Genomic DNA, 7316 nt, shown 5'->3' with positions numbered 1-7316 from the left:
AATGAATGTAAGGTGATACATAGTATATTCATATATATATGTGTGTGTGTGTGGGTGTGTGTGTGTTGGGGGAAGAGAGAACTGTTGTCCTTGCTCTAGAAAGGGTTGAGAAAGGTATTATTGAAGTTGAAAATGATGAACATGCATGAGATTTTTCACTAATGAATGGAATCAATGAATCCGGTATTTTAGGGCGAAGTGATCCTTTAACAAATCTAGTCCATGATTAGCGAGTTTCAATTTGGTGGTCTGGGCATTTGACCATATCAAAAACAATATTTAAATAAGTAGGCTTTGAAATAGTCATGGGACAAATAAAATATTTAAAACTGGTGACCTGGTAAAAAACTACAACACTTGGAATTTGGGGTTTGGTAAATCTTGTTTTCTTTAAGGAATGCGCAAAGAAGAGCCATTACTTTGCAAGTATAGTAGTGATTACAATTTATCTTGTTTCAAAAGTGACATGTTTAAATAGTGCCCATAACATTATTTACCAGCCTAGATCCATCTTAACACCGGATCTATCAAGCGCCGAGAGGGATCAAATCTCTCTAGGTGAAAACCTATTTTTTGAGTGCAAAACTTCAGGAAAGGTTTGCACCTCAAGAGATTTGATCCCTCTTGGCACTTAATAGATCTGATGTTAAGATGGATCTAGGCCGGTTTCAGTCATGTGCAGTCATACAAAATTTGTTAAACATCTAATTATTTTATCATTTTAAATATGCTATATATGTATAAGATTAATTTGGTCAATTTAATTTAAAATTTTCTTAGTTACCTTAGTTTAGTGAGATGAGAGAGACTGTTAGTAACTTGAATGATGAAATACAAATTTTGAGCGCAAAGTGTCAATGTAACAATTTTGATAGATAGAAAATGTGAATACTAAGAATATAGTCTATTACAAACAATCTTCATTGCAATCAATCTGAAACTATTTTCTTCTATTGCTTCTATTATCACACCTATTAGTTTTTCCATTTTCTCTTATCGATCATATGAAAAGAGTATTTGGAAGCATAGACCATTCAAATATTTAACTCGATCTACTGTAGTAAACAACATACCTTGTCTCTATTGCTCTCCAATATTTATATTAGTTTTCTCCAAAGTAAATCATTATGACTTATGAAATGTTAAACCCCAAATAATTTTCAATGGTAGTTATTTTCTATTACTGCATTGGAATGCAAATTTATTGTCATAAAGTTGCTTGACATGGATGGTAATGATTATTGTTTGAGGGAGTTATATTTCCTTTGTCATCATGCTTGCTACTACTGTGTTTTTGTAAAAAGATGTTGCTAGTATTCATTGAGTTAGAGAATGATGATGACGATGATGGCATGTTGTTTTTGGCCTGAGATTGATCTTGGAATAGATGGATTTGATGCATGAGTTTGTTGTTGGCGTGTCACTACTATTTGATGTTATGATGTTTAGGGAATAGAGGAGAATGGATATGGCCAAAGGCTTTGTGCGATTGTGAAATCGCAAGAAATGACATGGCGTTATAGCGGGCCCAACGGATTATTAGAAATCACAACTTTTGTTTTCTAGTTATTTAGTTTTATGATTTTCTTTAAGCGCGCCTTTTAAGAAATAACTTTATTGCAATCGGGGGAATCAAAAGTGAAACAAGTGGGGAGCTTTTTGATAGTTTTTAATTTAACCAGACGCGAGATGTTTATAGACTGCATTCTTTATTTTATCGAGCCCAGTTATTTTATCTCATTTCACAATGGGAATGGTCCTCTCCCCTTTATTATATCTTTTTCGCTATAATATTGTGATGCGAGCAAGTTCTGTTGTGAAGTAATTTTGTCAATACTTAAGCCTTTTAAGGAATAGACATGCTTGGTTCTCGGGGACTATCCTTTATCGCATCGCAAGTTTCGAAAGGGTAAAAACAAAGCGTTATTTCTTTGAGACTTTGCGATATGCGATATCATTGGGATTTTCTTTAAGGGAGGCTTTATTCAAGTCGTTTGGCCCTAATTGGATTTGTTTATTCAAAAATCAAATTTTTTCTTTCAAAAACCCTAAACTATGCTATTTTCCTATGTTTTAAAATTTTTAAGTCCCCATTTATTTATAAAATAATTTCCTAAGACATTTATATATAAATAAATCGGGGGGTTGTTGCACAACACAAAATTACCTATGGATCATGCACAAGAGTGAGAAGATCATGCCTGTTGGTAGGGAAGTGTACCATAAAATATTTTCCAACCAAGCTGCAATTCTATCGTCATACACATAATGGTAAAATTGAAAACCCCGAGCATTCCTCCATAATATGCATTCATTTATGTCTAACCCAAAATCAAGCATAAGAGAGACAAAATGTCGCTTTATTTCATAGGAATTCACTAGACAAGACTCTTCGAGCCAGTCAACAATCATATCATGGTACTCAAAATGACAAACTTGGAAACTCTGAAAATTTATGAAACATGAGCATTCATCAGAAACCCTAATTTGATCTTTGTTCATGAATTTTTTCAAGGATGTGAGGACTTGACATGATGATTGGTGAGATTTGAAGTGCCTCAATGTCCTGGCAAAACTTTGAACCTTTAAATGATAGATCATCCAATATTGGTAGTTTCTTAATATCAATAGATGAATGCGCACAATCATCATCAAATGTGACAACAAAATCATCATTGAAGAAATTTATGGTTTGATTTGATATTCTGGTGTTGACAAAATGGTTGTTCAATAGGTAATATTACTCTGATTTCCAAGATGGGGATGAATCATATGGGTGAGTCTCATGAAAGAGAGAAGTTATATGCTTCCTTTCCTCACATACAATGGAAGGAATTGTTGTAGCGACTACAACACCCTCCAAAATTTTACCTTAGCTTGTTTTGGAGCCTCCCTACCAACCTTCACAACAACTTGCCTTGCTTCGTCAAGTCCACAAGCTTCAGTGTCTTTCTTGCTCAAAGGTAGCTTGTCGATCACAATTTGATCTTTTCCCTTCACAAGCTTCTCACCCGAACTTGGTCCAACTGCAGGCTAAGCAACTTCCTAGTGAAATTTGTGCATTTCTTGAGGGCAACCAGCCATACCCTCCAGGAATTGCGTAATTCCCTCTGACAACTTGTTGGGCTCCAGGATTGTGCAATCCTGCCAACCAACCCTCCCAGCAGGAATTGCGCAATTTTTCCCATCAACAAGAAGTTCAGCCCAGGATTGCACAAATATGGGAAGCAGTTAGCTGTTGGGCCCAAAAATTGCTCAATCCCCTTAGGCAGTCAGCCTAGCTTACAGTCAGAAATGCACATTTTTCTCCAGCAATCGAGCACTCAATTGCATGTGCAACTGAGTTGATCGGTTCCCTTCGGGACTGAGAAAAATAAACTTGCATGTATAGGCTGCTTCTCCCAAGGTAGCATGCAAAGGCATCCCTCCTAAATTTGTGGCATGAGCGTCATAACCTCGATGTTATCAAAACTCATCAACTGAACGTTGTAGAGCCCATTCCTCACATCAACCTTGTAGCACTGACATCCCACATCACATCTAGGAGTAGTTGGCACATTCATCTCAGCTGTTTTGGGGTAAGCTCGCTTCCTATGCCTTGTGTTGCATTTCTGTCGCTTTTTGTGTATTCGCTTGTGTGAGTTCTATTTGCTTGATTTCTTTGAACGTCTATTTTTGTTTACATATATTCTAGCTTGTCCTAGCTTTGTTTCAATTTTCGTTGCTATCTCACTGCTATCGCATGCATAAAACTATTTTGCACCGATGTTCGCCCAACCAGCGAACGACCTCACCCACATGCATGTTGATCTGATTGCTCAATCCTCCATTCATGTTTTGCATGAACTGTTTAGCACTTATGCTACCGCTTAGTGTTGCCATGCATGTCATTGACTTACTTGCTTTCAGTTGCCCGTCAGCGAGTCGAGCCAACCTTGGCTCGGTTTTTGCCTTCACAAAGGCTACACTACGCAATCTGGAGAAGGAAGTCTCACCTTCCTCTCCAGATTTGTGCAATCTAGCCCAACATTGGCCTCCTAGACTGAATTGCGCATTTCTGGAGGTTAGTGGCTGCTTGGCCCAAAAATTTGTGCAAATCTGTCCCTGGGCTAGTAGTCTTTCCTAGCTGGAATCGCGCATTCCGCAACCCCAGTAGCCAACTGCCCAACTAGATTGTGCATTTTGCAGTTCCAGCAGTCAATTAGTCTCCCAGCAGCCCAGACTGTGCCTTATACAGTCTTAGCAGTCGGTCTCCCGACCTCCCGGTTGAAATTGCGCAACCTTCACGATCATTCACCCAGCTATGTTGCAGGTCAGTTCTCATGTTCATTTTGGTTTTCAACTGAAAGATTGCTTGCTATGAGTGTTGCCATGTATCCAGGTATCATAGGTGTTCATATGCCTCTGAGTAGTACAGGTACAATGGTTTCCAAGAGAGCAGAGATGAAGACACCGTTTAGAGAACACTTGGGGATGCAGTCGATTAAGTGTCCATGGGCTTATCTACTTACGAAGACATCAAGTTGTTCATGGATAAGGACATCGACGAGCAACATCACAGTGAGCAACATCATGAACGACAGCTGAAGGTAGCATACTGAATGCAGCAAACACAACGAATGCAACAAACACGGTGGATGCAAGAGGAAGGTTTTTGACAACATAGAGGCAGAGAAAAGTTGTAAGATCAAGCATATCCAGTTAGAGAAAGATTTCGGCGAAAATCACATGGAAAGTCATTTGTCGACGCGTTTCGAACCAACCAGTGTGGTTCATCATCAGGACAAGTTGAAGAACAGATCTAGCGTAGCATGTTATATAGACCGAGCGGAGCCTCCAACGACTAGTTTGATCAGCCGCTAATATTGACCAAGGGACCAGGATCAAAATACAGTAAGAAATTAGTTGCAACAGACTACTTCTAAGACTAAATTAAGGGAGAATGAAATAATAAAAATAACAAATTAAACAAATAAATATATATAAAAAACTCACGAAATAAAAATAAAATAAATCCACAATCAAATAAAATAAAACAAATGAGAACAGATAAATAAGAGTTAAAACGCGCATGGATCAATGGAATAAAACGCATACCAATAGTAAAAATAAAAATAAAACAAATAAATTAATTAATTAATTAATAAAAATTAAAACTTAGTAATGAAAAATAATAATAAAGCTCTAAGAATAATGAAATCAAATAATAAATAAAGGGGGAATAAAACCTAACTGAATGACCAAAGGTAAAGAATAAATACCTAAATGAAAATAAATAATAAGAATAGAAATAAAATAAAATAATTAATAAAAAGTAATAATAATATTAATAATAATAATAATAAATTAATTAATTAAAACTAAAAATTAATAATAAAATAATAAGTGAATTAAAATAATAACATTAATAATACGAAAAATAATAATAATAAAAAAAAAAAAAATTAAATTGAATAACCAAATGAGGATAAAACAAAACTGAAAGACAAAATAAAAATAATAGTATAAATGAATAAATAAATAAAAATAATAATAAAAAATAAATTAAAATAACTAAATTAATAATAATTACTAATAATAATAATAATAATAAAAATAAAAACAAATAAAGTAATCAAGTAATAAATAAAGGGGGAATAAAACCTAACTGAATGACCAAAGGTAAAGAATAAATACCTAAATGAAAATAATAAGAATAGAAATAAAAATAAATTAATTAATAAAAAGTAATAATAATATTAATAATAGTAATAATAATAATAAATTAATTAATTAAAACTAAAAATTAATAAGTGAGTTAAAATAATAACCAAATAATACGAAAAATAAAAATAAAAAGAATAAAATTAAATTGAATAACCAAATGAGGATAAAACAAAACTGAAAGAAAAAATAAAAATAATAGTATAAATAAATAAATAAATAAATAAATAAAATTAAAATAATAATAAAAAATAAATTAAAATAACTAAATTAATAAAAATTAATAATAATAATAATAATAACAAATAAAGTAAGAAAATAAAAGGGAAAAAATAGGTGTATAGAGTAATGTATACAGTTAAATACAATAAAAATAGCGAGTTAAATAGTAAAATAGAAAAGCAATATAAGTAGAAAAAGCTACACTGAGGTCCATAGATAAAATTAGGAGAGGCGAAATAATGACGATAACATAAAAAAGGAGAATAATATAAAAACCAACGAGGACGGAAAACACTAGGAGGAGAGGGCAGGGACCCAACACCTACTGACTTTCCAACCATCATCCCTATTGAGATTACTAGGTCTCTTTTCAATCTCTAGCGCTTCCCTGAATTTACGATGATGGAAATGCGGAATCTTAGCAATAACACTCGCTTCTTCGATACAAACATGATGATTGGTTTTCTCCGCATGTTCAGCCAAAGCGGAAGACTTAAATCTCCTATGCCTCAGATCCGCTGCGTGCTCACTAATCCTCTGATTAATGGAACGACTAGTCTCCCCAATATAGGGGGTCCCGCACGAACAAGGGATCAAATAAACACCTTTCATATCCTTAGGGTCGATGGGATCCTTCACTGATCTGAGAGACGAATGGATGGTGTTCAGGGGCCTGAAGGATACCGGGATACTATGTCTCCTGAGAATCCTACCAATTCTATCCGTGGTCCCTTGAACATAAGGAAGAAGGACACCAGGAACACGATCTCTTGGCTCTCTTTTCACCAGAGAATTCTTGGAAGCTTTAAGGAAAGCCCTATGACCCAGGTATCTACTGTAACCATTCTCCACAAAGACATCCAGCAGATGGGATTTTTCTTTCTCAAAGCTCTTCTTGTCCGAGATCCTCAGGGCCCGAGTAGCAAGGGTACTAAGAACCCCCATCTTCTGAGCTGGGAAATGGTGGGAACTGGCATGAAGATACTGCTCCGTATGAGTTTTCTTTCGAAAAACTTGATGGGCCAGGGAGCCATCCTCATTCCTAGAAATAAGAATATCAAGGAAAGGAAGGCATCCATCAACTTCCTGTTCCTTAGTGAACTTAATGGCTGAGGACTGCTTGTTAAGATGATCAAAGAAGAGATCAAGCTCATCCTGGCCATGAGACCAACTGACATTGGTGTCATCCACAAACCTCTTCCATAGCTTAGGAAGGAGCCGGGAAGAGTTCAAAGCTTTGGACTCAAAATCTTCCATAAACAGATTAGCCACAACAGGGGAAAGGGGGGATCCCATAGCAACCCCACATGCTTGCTCAAAGAACTCCCCTTCAAAACTGAAAAAGGTTGAAGTGAGACAGATCTCAACCAACCTAGCCGTGTCAGGATCCG

The sequence above is a fragment of the Pinus tabuliformis genome, chromosome 4_2, assembly GCF_031772625.1.
Source record: "Pinus tabuliformis cultivar Carrire ecotype Pingquan chromosome 4_2, CPIR1, whole genome shotgun sequence".
In the NCBI taxonomy this organism is placed as follows: Eukaryota; Viridiplantae; Streptophyta; class Pinopsida; order Pinales; family Pinaceae; genus Pinus; species Pinus tabuliformis.
This window is presented reverse-complemented; position numbering follows the sequence as displayed.